The 16,081-nt window shown below is 38.6% G+C and overlaps 1 protein-coding gene across 11 annotated transcripts in view; it reads right to left on the minus strand.

The window, feature by feature from the left end:
• Positions 1–16,081, minus strand: part of SLC14A2 (solute carrier family 14 member 2) — a 691,185-nt gene that overhangs the window by 265,785 nt on the left and 409,319 nt on the right. For all 11 annotated transcript variants that reach the window (XM_072605236.1, XM_072605235.1, XM_072605239.1 and 8 more), the window contains one exon: positions 9,365–9,462. The gene's annotated coding sequence lies outside the window, so the exon portion shown is untranslated. The remainder of the gene's footprint in view (positions 1–9,364; positions 9,463–16,081) is intronic.

Raw genomic sequence — 16,081 nt, forward strand, 5'->3', positions numbered from 1 at the left:
TTCCAAATCTTATAGAAACAAAGCTTTGGCTATAGACAGATTCTTTTGAATCCTCATTTACTTATGTATTTGGAATTTTATAGCCAGAAATATAAAGATACTAAAGTATTTTATGATTATTATTTTGCTTTGGGATTTTTAATTTTTTTAATTAAATTAATTTTTATTGGCAAAAATCTATTTTATCTCCCACTCACCTACGCTCTAGGGAAACAAAAAGAGAAAGAAAAGTCTTGTAAGAAATATAAACATTAGCTATGTCTAAAAAACATATTCTGCAACTTCTCTGTCAGGAGGTAAATATCATGTTTCATCCTAAGTTTCCTGAATTTGTGATCAGTCATTGCCTTGATCAAAGTTCTTAAGACTTTCAAAGTTGTCATCTTTACTATACATCTATCTATCTATCTATCTATCTATCTATCTATCTATCTATCTATCTATCTATCTATCTATCTATATCAGTTCATAGGAGTCTATTTTTACAGCACAATAATAATCTATTACATTCTTATGCCATCATTTATTCAATTATTTCCTACTTGATAGGCACCTCTTAGTTTCCAGTTCTTTGTCATTACAAAAACCAATTGATAAAAATATTTTGCATACATGTGTCCTTTCTTTGAGCTCTTTCAGTGTATAGTCCAAGTCATGAGAGATATTATCTAAATTTCTTTTTTCTTTTTAAGGATGAAGGAAGGCCTTTGCTCAGTGCATGGACTGGAGTAATTAAATCAAATCCTTAGGTATTACAATTTCAGTGGGGGCGGGGATTCAGTTACAAGGGATATGATATGAAGGAGAACTTTAGGGAACATGCTATCTGTCTCCTGACACAGAGATTATAGATTGACGTATGCTTTTTAGACATAGCCAATGTGGGAATTTGTTTTGTTTGATTTAGGCCTGTGTTTATATTTCTTATGAGAGTTTTCTTTCTCTTGTTTTTCCTAGGGGGTGAGCTAAGGGGAGGAAGAAGTAGGGGAAGAGAAAAGAACATGCACCCTCCCCCACTCTTGGTATTGACTGGAGAGATTTATGGACTGCCTATGATTTCTTTCTTCCTCTTTTTTTTTTTTGCATATGATTTCTGAGGCAGCATGGAAGAGCATATCATGTGCCAGTCTTAGAAGAAGGAAGACCTAGCTTCAAGGAGTGCCACTGCCACATACCAGCTGTGTGGCCCCAGGCAATTCATTCAATATTTCTGTGCCTTAGACAATTCTCTTACACCTTGTGTTAAAGATCGGTTGCTGATCTGATGCTGAGTTGGGGGAAATTCCATACCTGTGATTGCGTCAGCATGAAGAATGTTCCATATAAATCCCACAGGAATATAGACAATTTGTTATCTTGGGGAGTTCCCTACACAGTTGAAATTAAAGCTCCAGATCTAACTAGAGAGCTACATACATGAGTCCCAGATAACTAAATGTTGTATTAGAGTGCTTGACCTGGAGTCAGGAAGACGAATTCAGTTTTAGTCTCAGACATGCACTAGCTATATCAACTAAGGAGAAGTCCCTTGACCTCACTAACTCTCACTTTCCTCAGCTATAAAATGGGGATAACAATAGCACTTACCTCACAGTGTTGTAATATATTAGTTCATCTGGGGCTGGGGATCAAATTTATGGCAAAGTGGATAGAGCACCAGGCCTGGAATCAGGAAGACTCATTTTTGTGAGTTCAAATCTGGCCTCAGACACTTACTAGCTGTGTGACCCTGGGAAGGTCACTGTTTGCCTCAATTTTGTCATCTGTAAAATGAGCTGAAAAAGGAAATGGCAAAGCACACCAGTATTTTTGCCAAGAAAATCCCAAATGGAATCATAAAGAGTTGAACATGACTGAAAATGACTGAACAACATACATAAAGTTTTTTTCAAACCCTGAAGAGCTGTGTGAATGTTAGCAATAATGATGCTGCTGCTGCTGCTGATTTTCTTCTCCTCTATTAGTTTCTTCTTTACCACCTCATTGTCCATTTGGAGTTGGGGAAATATAGGTCAGGAAGCAAAATGTGGGTCCTTGCAGTGATTGTCCTAATTAACGGCACCACTAAGTAAAATTTTGCCAACAAAGATTTTAAACAGTCTGCTTCACAGTCTGGAACCATACCTAGGATGGCAGAATGCTAGAGCCAGAAAGAACTTTAGAACTCTATTGGTATAAACTTATTTTACAAATAAGCAAGCTGAGGCCAAGGGAAGTGAAATAACTTGCTCAAATTGATATGTAGAGACAGATTCCCTTGGTAACACTGGTGTAACATCAGCTAGTGATTGCATATTTTGTCCCTGTGAAAGGCTGGGCTTGTGCCTGTATACCATGACTGAATTAAGTGACTGAGACTGCAGTGTAGACTTAACCAACTTTTTCAGATTTACATTTGGCTTGATCAAGATAAGTTGAAAGCCACTTTTCTATAGTTGCTTGTATAGGATAGATATCAGAGTCTGGGGGACCAGGAGCCCCACTGGACTTTTTATGTGGGTATAAATAAGCAATCAATAGGTGGTATGATATTAGGATTCCCTAGGGGTCATATCCCCAGAGAATTCTCTTGATTCCTTTTTCCTATATCCCAGCTTAAAATCAATGAAAATCAAATGGAAAGAAAAATGAAGGAGCCATTTTCTACAGAAGTCACATGACTTCAGTTTTCAGGAGATCCTAGCCTAGTCAATTCCCTTATTTTATACAGGAGGGAACTGAAGCCCAGAGAAAGAAACTACTGTGCTTAGAGTCACACAGCTAGTTAGTACTGGAAAAGCTAGGGTCTGAAGCCAGGCCTTTTGGCTCCAAAGGCAGAATCCTTTTCATCATATCAAGGCAAGAATGTGGGTACATGTCTCCTCTTACAGAATTTACATAGGCTCCTAGAGGTCAGGGCCCATTTCATTTTTGATTTTATAACCTCAGCACATAGTATATAAAACCTGGCAGGTAGGTAGGCATATAATTTGTGCTTGATGGTGGACTGACTGATTAATTGGTCAATGGCATAGGACTCTAAAGTTGAAACTGAACTCCACAAGAAATATATAGGTGATATATTGTTAGGAATAAAGAGCAATTCTATGGGCTCTATAGGTCATTTGGCCTTTCCAAGGTTCCAAATGCTCTTAAAAGTTGATCTATTTTGTGTAAAACCTATTAATTTTTGTGTTTAGCAGCATATTCCTTTACTGATCCATTCATTCGTTCATCTATTTTTAAAAGCTCAGACACTTTTTGATTAATTTCTTTTGGTTCCAAAGTTTCTCCCTTCCCCCCACCCATTGGGAAATCAAGAAAAACAAAACCCATTACAAATATGTATAGTCATGCCAAACAAATTTCATCAGTAGTGAAAGAAATAAGGGGAAAAAAGAAAGAAGGAAGGAAAGAAAAGAAGAGAAAGAAATGTTTCAATTTGTATTTTGAGTTCGTCAGCTCTCTCTCTGGAAATAGATAGCATGATTCATCATGGATCTTTTGGAATTTTGGTTGGTCATTGTGTTAATAAATCTCATGAAGGCTATTTTTACAATGTTGATAGTATTGCAAAGATTGTTCCCCGGATTCTTTTCACTTCACTTTGCATTGGTTCATAGAGGTCTTCCTAGCTTTTCTGAAACTATCCTCTTCATCTTTTCTTTTAGTACAATAGTATTCAATACTTTCATCTGCTATAATTTGATATATGCCATAACTTATATGCCATTCTCCAATTGAGGGTATCCCCTCAGTTTCTAATTCTTTGACATTACAAAAAGAGCTGCTATAAATATTTCTGAACATATGGGTCCTTTTCCTCTTTGTTTGATCTCTTTGGGGTACAAACCTAGTAACAGTGTTACTGGGTCAAAGGGATGCCCAATTTAATAATTTTGGGGACGTAGCAGTATATATTTTAAACTAAGAAGTTAAGAAGATAAGTCAATAGAATTATGTGAGCAGAAAATGAGTGACCCCTTCTGGAAATGTGGTAGGAGAGACAATGGGGAAGGGCTTTGTCTGAATAACATATAAAGTCCTTTTTAACTCAGAGACTAGAATTTTATGATCTTTTTCTTAAGCAAAAATCTTATTTGAAGTGGGAATACTCTAAACTAGAGATTCTTAACCTCTTTTGTGTATATCATGGACCCCTTTGGCACTCACTTGAAGTCAATGATACTTCCCAAATAATATTTTTAAATGCATAAAACATAATAAATGAGACTACAAAGGAAATAAATTCTATTGAAGAGCAGGATGTATATGTCTATACACATATGTATACACACATATATGTATGCATATACACATATTTATACAAGCGCAATAACTCCTATTAAGAACCTCTACTCGAAATTGTTATAATCATCCATACTTTGGGGTAAATGAGTTTCTAAAATGCTTTTCTCAGAACAGGTCTTTTTACAGTAGAGAAGGATGAGTGAAAAAGTGGACCCTAGTCTGGTGAGAACACCAGGTACCCATATTGGGTCTAAATTAGTGGAGAACTGAAGGCAGGCTGGAGGTGGCAGGAGTAATTAAGATAAACTTAACCACCTAGACTGTGGAAATTTGGCCATGTGTAATCATGGTCATATCCTGTTATACCTGTGACAAGAGTACAATGCGAGTGAATGAGAGGACTTGAACTGAAGAGCTACTTGAAATCACCATAAATGATCTGCTTGCTCCCCAGCCCTCTGACTGTCACCTGAGGCAACATCACCTCTACTTGTCAGTCCAACGCCAGAGCTGGGGCTGTGAAGGGCTGGGATAGAAGGACTCTTTTTGAACTTGGTTATTATTATCAGCTAAGTCATGTCATCTTTGTGACTGGTCCCACTCTTGAATATCTACTTTCTATATATTGGAGTTCTTACTATGCAGAATGTATTCCTGACTTGTGCACTGGTTCTCCAGTGATCAGGTTTCCTATTGGCACCCATAGCTTCCTCAGTGGAGATTTTTTTGCCTTTGAGCTTCTGTCTTTCCATGATGAGATCCTTATACCTACTGTTATCCTCCTTTGCTGGTGGTCAACAACTTTCTGGATCTCTGTTGATTGCCTGACCCACTTGGACTTGACAAATGGCACCTTTGATCTACCAGTACTCTTCTCTCATGCACTGATCTCCAGAATTCAGGCTAATCTTGAAAGTCACATCCACACTGGTTTTTTCTTAGAATAACTAATTCTTGGTCTCGATCTCAATGTTCAGATTCTTATTCTTTATTTCTTTCTTTTAAGTTTGCTGGAAAATAATAATAATGGTATATCTATATATGTATGTATATTTGTATGTATGGTAGTACTAGTAGTAATAGCATTTACATGGTGCTTTAAAATTTTCAAAGTGCTTTATTTGATCTGCATAACAATTCCATGTAATACGTGTTATTATTATTCCTATTTCATTAATGAGAAAACTGAGGTTGAGAGAAATTAAGTAGTCTGCCCAGGGGAACACAGTGTCTGAAACAAGATTTTAACGCAAGTCTTCCTGACTCCAAGTCAGGACCAAGACTGAGTACCTCACTAACACCTGAACCTTGGTTGTGACAATCAGCTAATTGAAACCTTCTAGGTTCTAGGTTTGAGTCTGGAATCTATCCCCTGGGATCTACTCGTATGAATAGACAAGTCCAAAGAGTTTATGGGTACACGTAACAAAGTGAAAAGACCTCTTAGTTCCAAAGCCCCAGCATTGACTGTAATTTCCACGCCTTACTAGCTGCAGTCACTACCTCTCTGGGCCTCAATTTTCCTCATCTATAAATTGATCTTAAAGTTCCTTGTAGCTCTAACTCCTGGAATTACAAGCAGAGCTCTACCCATTCCTCTTCTCCTCACAATGGATGCTCCTCTACACCACTCCCCACCTCACAACCAGCTGAGAGCTCCAAGTCCCTCCTTCCCTCTCTTTGGAGTCAGTGTAATTCTTATATGGGTAATCTTTCATAGGTGTATATTTTTTCTGGGCCTGCTCTCTCCAGCCTTTTTCTTCTTTAACCCTCTGCAATTCTATCTGAATGAGATTCCCTGATGCTCTGTGTGACTGACATGAAGCCTTCAGGTCTTATGCCCTTGTTCCCTGCTCTACTCTCTGGCCCCATACAGTGATCTGAGCCTGTTTGAGATGCTGCAGCGGGACTGAAATGGCCCACAATGCATCTGGGCAGGCCAATTGTGAAATAATCTCTGTCTCTATGTCTTTCTTTTTTTCTAAACTGCCTATTGCCATAACACCTGATGTCACAGGGAGAGCTTCCTCTTAGATCCCAGCTGCTTATCAATTTATGGCCTAAAGCCTGATGACTGATAGTCCTTATAACTTTTCTCTTTGCTGGTGGACCTGAAGGTGCTATTTTCTCTAATGCTGTAAGTAGTTTATTAAAAGCCAAAGGGACAGAGCCCAGAGCTGAACACCAAACACAATCTACTGGTCAGGTCCAGATGTCTTTAATATAGGCCTTGGGGAATTCATTTCTTGTTATTAGTATTTTTTTTAAAGACTGTCTGGTTCATTTTTAAAAAATGTCCTTTGCCCATGTACCCTTGGGCAGCAAATACACTAAATATAGCTGTAATTAAAATATTTTAAAAAGCACCAACCCCAGCACCTTATAAAATTTGGAAGAATCACATGGGAACTAACATTGAAAAAAAAATAACAGCCTTGTGTAATTTCTTTTACCCCCTTCACCTGTGGATTCACTTGATTGACTGTTCCACAAAAGGAAAAGTTGAGCTGTCTATGAAATCTATTAATGGTGATGGTACTCCCCTTATCCATTATTTTTAAATATTTTTATTTATTTTTTAATAAATATTATTTTTAAAAAATATTTTTTCCAAAGTACTTTCATACATCATATTTGATGCTCATCAACTCCCTGTGATGTGGGCAGAGGGGACAGGAAGGAAAGGAGAGAAGTTATCCCCATTTTAAAGGAGGAGAAAAAAAAAGACCTACAGAAGAGAAATGATTTGCTTAAAGTTACAAGGAGTTAATGACCAAGGTGAGCATAGAAATAAATTCTTCCTATCTTATTATCCATGACTATAGATGGTAATATATGTGATATGAAATGATATGATATGATATAATAATATCCAATGAAAATCCTAGAATTGGCTCATGCATTGATGTTGAAAATATAGAGACTGTCATCGTACTGAGTACTGTTTAATTAGCCTGCAATTGACAAGAATAAACAACTTACTTCCCTATCTGAGAAAGTATCCAAAAAAAGGGGAAAAAGGGAAAAAGCCACTGGAGAAAGTTGAAAGAAGGTTCATTTCAGAAAAAGAAAAAAAATCTAACAATTAGAGTTTTCCAGAACTGCAGTTGCCGTTGGAAGCAGAGTTTACTTTCACTTGAAGTATTCATTTGGAAGCTGGATGACTGCTACACCAAGGGAAACTATACCTGATTCATGATTTTGGTAGAGATTGGTGTGGATGGCTTCAGTTATATTTAGTTACAATACTGATTTCTGTGATTTTTAATTTAAAGAAGTTGAAAGCAAATATCAAGGTAACTGAATGAATATGGCTTGTCATCTCAGGGGATATTTTCACTCATCAGTGACTTTCCCTCTTGAAACTGAAGATAAACTTTAAATATACCCTCCCAGGAAGTAGAGGCTTGGAGATACTCCCTCCACGTGCTCCAGAGTCTTTTTCACACTGAGGAGAACTAGTTCTTGGCTACTGAAAACCTTGCATCTTGCCACCTAGCTTTGGACAGTTGTCCACTAAATGACTCCCAACCAAACCATCCCAGGGCTTGCTGTTTCAGTCATGTCCTACTCTTCATGACCCCATTTGGGTTTTCTTGGCAAAGATACTAGAACAGTTTGCCATTCCTTCTCCAGTTCATTTTTACAGATACGGAACTGAGGCAAACAGGGTTAAGTGACTTGCCCTGGGTCACAGTGCCTCAGGCCAGATTTGAATTGATTGCAAACCCAGTGCTCTATCCACTGTGCCACCTCACTGCCCATCCCAGGGCGACCTGTTTCCAAATATCAAATTCTTGAAGGTTAAAATTCCCCTAAAGGTTCAAGGGTGCTGGGTCTCACCCCACCCCACTTACTACATACTCAAGTACAATCTTTTACACAGATAAAATTCAGTTAAAGTGAACATCACAGGAATTACTTGATCAAATGAACATCAAAAAGAAAAGAAGTGGGGTATGTGGAAATACAGAAAAAGGACCAGGATAAAGGATTTGCTTATATTGAAATAATTGATCTCTAACTTCTCTTATAGTTACAATAGGCTTTGACTTTGTATATGAGCTTTAAGACCATTCCAGCACTAGCCAGGGACCCAATGACTTCTCCCCCAAAAGACACCTCCCTGGGTTGCTGTCCAACAGGGCCCTCCTTCCCAGGACCCATCTCCAAACACAAGGCCTATGCCCACTGCAGCCCTGGGCTGCTTTTGTTTATGGGTCTTATATATGTTAATCCCCACAAGACCACACAAGTAGTAAGCCATAGAGGTCAACCAATATATCATTTAGGAGAGCCAGAAAATGGTAGATAACTTTCCTATGAGTGATGGATTACCTCAAAGCATCTCACTTCCTAAAATTTCTGGTATAAATGCTTGTTTTCTCAGCAATAACCTTTAAGTTGCAGAGTTTCTCCTGACAGACTCCCACATGAGTGAAACCAGCAGTACTTCAGGCCAGACTTGGTCTGACTCTTATTCAGTCATGGAATCCTAGCCTTCCTTTCCCACTAGTTTGCCTATCATCAGTGGCTTCCTTTAAGCTCTAGGGGTGAAGAGCAGCTGGTTCATCTGTCAAAAGGTTCAGAATCTGCTTTTGGCAAAGCAGTAGTTTTCATCAGCATGTGACCTTAAGGTAACATTTATATTATAGAAGACACCATTCTGGCTGGAAGGCCAAAGTCCCATCTCTGGGCCTACCTGGCAGAACAAGACAGCAAAAGTAATAAAGTGTGAAGATTATTAACAGCTTCCTTTTCTCTCTCTCCCATCTCCTCCCCTCTTTGAATTGTACAAATGTGTGCAACCATGTCAGCTGTTCATCAGTCATTCACAAATAAATAGAACTCATTCCTTCAGAATCATTCAGAAAAGCCAGACACACTTTCCTGTTAGCTAGAGAAGAAAGTAAATGGCTTTGAAGAAAAACTATGTCTCTGAATTTAGGTGCTCCTTCTCCAAATGAAGCACATTCTATGTTTTGCCTCGTCTCTTGTATCTAAGTTGAGCAAAATCTCAAGCCCTGAGATCTATTTTATTAATTTTTTTAAAGTGTCTTTTGTGGAAACAATTATTTCTGAGGTGGCAAACACAAGGAAATGAGAGAATAGGTTTTGGCAAGAGCCTACTTACAATTAGTGCTCTGTCACACGGGTTTTGCTGGTTTCTGCAAGAGGTCTTGCCATAAATATCCGTGTAGTCAAATTCTGGCCAAATACCAGGAAACTACCCTGTAAAGACAAAGTCAGAGCCCATGAGTCCAAAGGGATAATATTTGATTTAATATTTCATAAACATTTTTTCTTCCTATTTTTTGCTATCAAGACATAGATTGTATCTACAGAGGCAAAACATTTAAATTAAAACAGTAAGATACAAGGACAGTTTCAGTCAATCATTTAAATTTGAAATCAGCCAAAAGGAACTTCACTCAAAGACTACTGTGCAAGTGATCAGTTGAATTAAACAACAATAATTTTTTAATTCTTTTTAATTGGTGAGTAGTCCTATTTGGCCACCATAACCATTATCTGACTTTTACTTGACTTTGTTTTGAGTGAGTGAGGACTGTGCAGGTCACCAGCCTCACTTCTTCTCCACAGCTATCTGAATCCAGTGACCAGATATTCATCAGGATGACTGGAGATGACCCAGGATGAGGCAATTGGGGTTAAGTGACTTGCCCAAGGTCACACAGCTAGTGAGTGTCAAGTGTCAGAGGTGAGATTTGAACTCAGGTCCTCCTGACTCCTGCACTGGTGCTCTATCCATTGCACCACCTAGCCGCCCCTAGCCATTTTCTATGGAGGTAATGTTCCACAGTGGTGGAACTGGAATCAGGAAGACAGGAGATCTCAACTTCACTTACTAGCTGTGTGACTATGGGTAAGTCACATCTCATTTCTGAAAGTCAGTTGGTTTCCTTATTGGGACAATGAGGATAAAAATACTCATAGTACCCATTTCACACAATGGTTCTGAGAATAGATAATGTGTGTAAAGAACTTTGTAAATGTTAATACTCTATTTTAAAATGTCAGTTTTTATCACTTATTTTTTTAAACCACTGGTTTAATTGACAAGAAAGTATTTATATCGAAACAACCATTTGAATTAAGCAACGTAAATGTGATTCAAATCAACTGGCTGGCCATTTACAAACAAGTCAACAAAATGTCTAGTTGTGTGAATCCAGTCTTGGTTTTCTCAAAGCAATTTGGCTGCAAGGATGCCATCACCTTTTCCAGATACTAACCTACATTGTTGGAGAACCCTATATTCTTCTGTGGCCCATTACCATTCTTAACAGGCTTTGGACCCCTGAGGTTGCTTTAAGAAAAGGGTGCAATTTCAGCCATCTAAATAAGTAAATAAATGGGGGAGAAAATCCATGTTAATTGCAGCAATTTGCAGTACTTTCAGATTCTTAATTAAGAAATAAAATAGGATCCATTATCCAAGCCAGCTTTATATGACACACATATATCAGCATTATGACCAGAAAAAGAGGCCTAAAGTCACCCCTATAAATGGCTACACAGAGCAATCAGTGGTACATTATTGCCAAAGAGCTATAAGAAATAGCCAGCAAAATATGCATTATCCATAAATTCTTCTTGCCTATAGACTATACTGTGATTTTAATTGAAGGGTTCTAGTACAATTTCTTCACTATGTTTGAAATTCTATAATAAGTAATTTATTCTGTTAAGTTAATCTTTGTTATTTCTTCTTAAATATGTAAATATACAAGGAAGATGCATATGTGGAAGTGCCCTCCAATGATACAAATTGCAATCCATCCATTTCTGCCTATGCTCTCAAACTCTTGTCCTTGAGGGCAGAGATAAGATCTTCCTCATCAATGTGTTTCTCCAATCAAATTCTTTTCACTTAGTAGCCCTTCCATAATGGCCTTGATGAATGAATGAAAGAATAAATGAAGCCTAGGTATCTGAGTAACAAGCCCTCTTCAAACTCTTAGACCTCCATTTTAAGTCTGCCCACTTTGGTATAAAATCTGTTTCTTTTATTTTTTCAAGTGTCCCAACAAATCCTTGGTTTTCACAATGGCCCTCAATGAAATTACATTTTATCTCAGAATTCAGATTACTGATTTTTTTTAAAGTAAATGTTATATTAACTACTTGTTATTTTATATCTGTTCTGAAGCTTATGCTCTTAGAGGATGTTTCCTCTTTAGGAAAAATTCACAGGTCCAATCTAAGAAAAAAAATCGACTTTACATTGACTATTAAAACAAACAATGCAGTATTTTTAGTCACTATTTAAGTTTTAATATATAAAGTACTCAAATTAATCTGTGCTCTCATTCTCTTTCTCTTACTTCACACAGCCACCACCCTGGTGTAGGCCCTACAGGGTGGGGAACCTGCAGCCTTGAGGCCACATGCAGCCCTCTAGGTCTTCGTGTGCAGCCCTCTGACTGAATCCAAAATTCACAGAACAAATCTCCTTATTGTTCTGTGAAGTTTGGATTCAATCAAAGGGTTGCAAGAGAGGACCTAGAGGGCCACATGTGGTCTCGAGACCATTGGTTGTCTCCCTGCCTCAAGTCTTCTCCCACTCTTGTCCACTTACCTCTCAAAAGGATTTCTTAAAGAACAGGTCTGACCAGGATATCTCCCTACTCAGTAAATTCCTACAGCCTCCCAGTTCCTTAGCCTGCTCAATTCTAAGCCCCATGAAATCTGATCCCAATTTATCTCAGCCACTCAAAGATATTTGAAATCAATTCTGAATATTCACCCTTCTCAGACATATATGTACAATGAAATTGATCCAGATCAGACTACAGAGTCTCTTCCCACCTTACTCCTTCTTGTACACTACTCATTACTGTCAGATGAATAATCCTGAAGCATGACACTTTCATCATATCACTTCTCTGATCTAAAATCTTCAGTGGCTACCCATTGCCTACCAAGTAAAGTCCTAAACTTGAAAGCCTCCCATTTAATACCCTCCCAAATCTTGGCCCTAAACATTATGAAAATTTTGAGCTTGAAAGGACATTACACATCATCTAGTTAAATATCTTTGCTTTTTATAGATGAAAAAATTTATTCCAGAGAGCAAAGTGTGTGTGTTTGCATGTACATATGTGCATGCCTGTGTGTATATGTATATACTACACTACTATAATATATATTAGCATATGTGCTGTGTGTGTGTGTTTGTCCTTCATTGCCAAAGAAGACCATGCCATCAGAGAAACGATGACATGACTGGCACTTCACTTTGTTTTGAGTGAGGGAGGGCTGTGCAGGTCACCAGCCTCACTTCTCCAGAGCCATCTGAATCCAGTGACCAGATATTCATCAGGATGACTGGAGATGACCCAGGATGAGGCAATCAGGTTAAGTGACTTGCCCAAGGTCACACAGTTAGTGAGTGTCAAGTGTCTGAGGTGAGATTTGAACTCAGGTCCTCCTGACTCCTGCACTGGGGCTCTACCCACTGCAGCACCTAGCTGCCATCAGCATATATGCTATATTACTATTGCATATATACTATATATAGTTATATATATGTATATATGTATGTGTGCATAACATTACCCCCATTGCTCAACAGAGATGTTACAGTAATTTAAGGATGAATTTGGCTACTCATTCTATTGTTGTAGATTACATCATACCCTTGGGTCTTAGCAGTTGGTCTCAGAGAGCTCCTGGGGCCAATACATGTGTTATCCTGAGGCCAACCTTGTCATAACTTTTTTGGACATAGTCAAGCTAATCCTCATGACAGATACACTAATATAAATATATATGTATGTATATTTATGTAGGGTATATGTGTATAGACACACATATCTGTATGTATACAATCACAGGATATATGATCATATAATATGTGAATATAATGTGCCTATATTAAATGCATATCATGTGTAAGTATACACATAAATATACAATGCATTATACATATGTTTGTGTGCATATGCACATGCATGTACACAAACATATGTATGCATGCATGCAGAAATATATGTATATATAAATATGAACACATATAGGAATGCGAACACATGAATACACAATCTGCTTGTCTGTGTGTGTGTGTGTGTGTATGTGTGCATGTGTGTATGTATGAAAATCATGTCACTAGTACTTGGCAGAGCTAGGACTAGGACCCGATTCTTCTTGGTGCTTCTCCCACAAAACATTGCCTCCTCCAAATGTCTACCTTACTTTCTTCCACTTCTCTACTAACCACTGTCCCCTAAACACACCTCAAACATTCCCTGGTTCCTGCTACATGTCTTACCATACCTCTCCTGGATCCTAGATCCAAGCACAGAGAAGATCCTCAATAAATACTTTCTTATATTAATAAGGAAAAACTCCAGGGTTTCCTTCCCTGGCTCTCAGCAGAGTGCCAAGTAGCACACTCCTGTCTTCTGTGAATTGAGTCCTAAGCCTCAGAGATGAACCTTAAGGGAACTAATTTCACTGCTTTCTACCCCCAAAGTGGAAGAAATGATCTATTTTCTCATTATACATTCAGTCTAATTAATTACAATAATCCTTTGCTGTTCCTAGGCCTGGATACTTTTCAAAACACTTTCACATCCATTGTCTCAATTGAGCTCCATGATAAGGGAGGGCAGGGCTGATTATTTTCGTTTTGTTGATAGGAACTGAGCCTGAGCTGTGTTAAAGGACTTGCCCAAGGTCACACAGCAAGCCTGGGGAAGATCTAGGTCAGTCTCTAGGCTCTTGGTCCTACCTCCTTCCACTATCCAAAAATATCCGTAGGCCTAAATTTTTAAAATTCTTTTCTCCAGAGACCTTTATTTTACAATTTTGTTCTGACCAATAGTTCTCTTTTTCTCTCCTTTCTTTCTTTCTCTCCATCTCCCCTTTCTTCTGACTCTCTCTCTTTGTTTCATCTCTCCCATTTTCTCCTCTCCTCTTTTTGTCCTCTCTCTTTCTCTTTCTGTCTCTCTTCCCCTTTCTCTCTCTCTCCCTCTCTTTCTCTTTCTCCTTTCTTTCACTTTCCCCCTCCTTTCTTTACTCTTTCTCTCTCTCCTCTCTCTTCTCTCTGTTTCTTTCTTTTCTCTTCTGTTTCTCTCTCCTCTATCTCCCCTCTTTCTTTCTCTCCCTCTCCTCTATCATTCCTTCCTATTGGTCCTGCTTTTCATGGTAAGCACTCCTTGTCCTTCCTGAATGATGGATGACACCATTTGGTTTTCTTCTGGTTCTCTTTGCTTGAATTTCCACTCAACCACACCACCCCCAGAGTAGCATTATTCTGGTATAATGTCTCCTGCCAGTATACTTTAAAAATCATTCTTGTTCCTCTTCTCAGGACTTCCTGAGAGGCTGTACTTCTCAGCTAATGAAGTGCTTCAGACCGAAGGCCCTGCTTTCTGCAAAATTTCCCATAAGTTCCCAGGACTCCTCTGGGAGGAAGCAAAGGAAAGAGCCATGCTGTCAGGCTCCAGGGTCAGCTAAGGCACCTGGCCTCATTTAGGGCAGGGAACCTCTTACTGTACAGCACATAAAGGAGGCTGTTTGCTGAACTCAATCAGCCGAACCACTTCTTCATCTAGGTTTGTTATTGTGATTGATTTGTCTCCCTGCTTGTGGCACCTCATCCCTCAATAAAGATATGTCAATAATTTAAGGAGGAATTTAGACATTCATTTTGCTGATGCAGATTGCAACCCCTTTGAGCCTCAGTTGGTCTCAGAGAATTCCTGTGGCCTACAAAGTCACATAGGCTAACCTAGCAATAAGTCTTTTGGGACTTAGCAGGAGGGTTCTCTTATGACCGGTATACTATCCATTTCCATCTCTATATGAAACCTTTCCAGTTTGACAGGACCAGCTACAACTCAGACATCACCGGCATAGTCTTCAACAATCATGGGTCACCTCCATATTGAGATTAAACATGGGAGGAGTGTGGTGGACGAATGTAGGAGCAGTATCATTAAAATGACTCCATCAGAACCCATCATGTGTTCTCCTCAGATAGCCAGTGGGGTCATTTAGAGTCATGGTGACAGGGCTGGCATCTGTACCCTAGGCTGGGTGCTATCCCCAGCAAGAAGCGTTTCAAGTTATCTAATTGTTAGTACCACTAAAATGACTTTGTATCTATTTTGTCTATAGCGCTTGGAACCAGAAAGGTCTGAGTTCAAATCTGGTCTCTAGTTGTGCGATCCTGGGCAAGTCATTTAACCCCTATTTGCCTCAGTTCATCATCTATAAAATGAGGACACACTGGAGAAAAAAATGGCAAACTACTCTAGTATCTTTGCCAAGAAAACCCCAAGGACTAAAGTTCCATGGGGTCAATGGAAATTCAGACACAACTGCACAACTACAGCAATGTGTATTTACTCATCTGTGCTCAGAGATGAATTCCAATATAAACTTTTTGAGGGAGAGGCCTGTTTTTTTTTCCTTTTTGTTTTTAGAAAACCAGTATAGTGTGTAGCACGTAGTAGGACTTAATAAATGATTACTGAACTGAATACAGTGAATTGGCTTAAGGATATCTCTGTTCAGAGACATGCTAAGGCAGTCTTTAATAAGTTAGTGAAGTAGGTGAAATTGGTTTTAGAAGGCCTCCTATTCTTTTTTTCAGCTTCCCATGCCTCAGAAACCCAGGGACCCATCCTCTTTACCTGAATCTTCTTACAAAGGCATCTGGGTAATCCTCACATTTAAGGAAAATGTGTTGCAAGCAAAGATCTTTGTAGTCACCTCTCCCCACCCACACCAATCTTCTTGATGCTAGAAATCCCTTTACCCAGAATAAGACACTTCATTGTATCATTATAGATAAAATTAAAACTACAAATATCCCTGG

Source organism: Notamacropus eugenii, chromosome 4 (genome assembly GCF_028372415.1).
Source record: "Notamacropus eugenii isolate mMacEug1 chromosome 4, mMacEug1.pri_v2, whole genome shotgun sequence".
NCBI lineage: Eukaryota > Metazoa > Chordata > Mammalia > Diprotodontia > Macropodidae > Notamacropus > Notamacropus eugenii.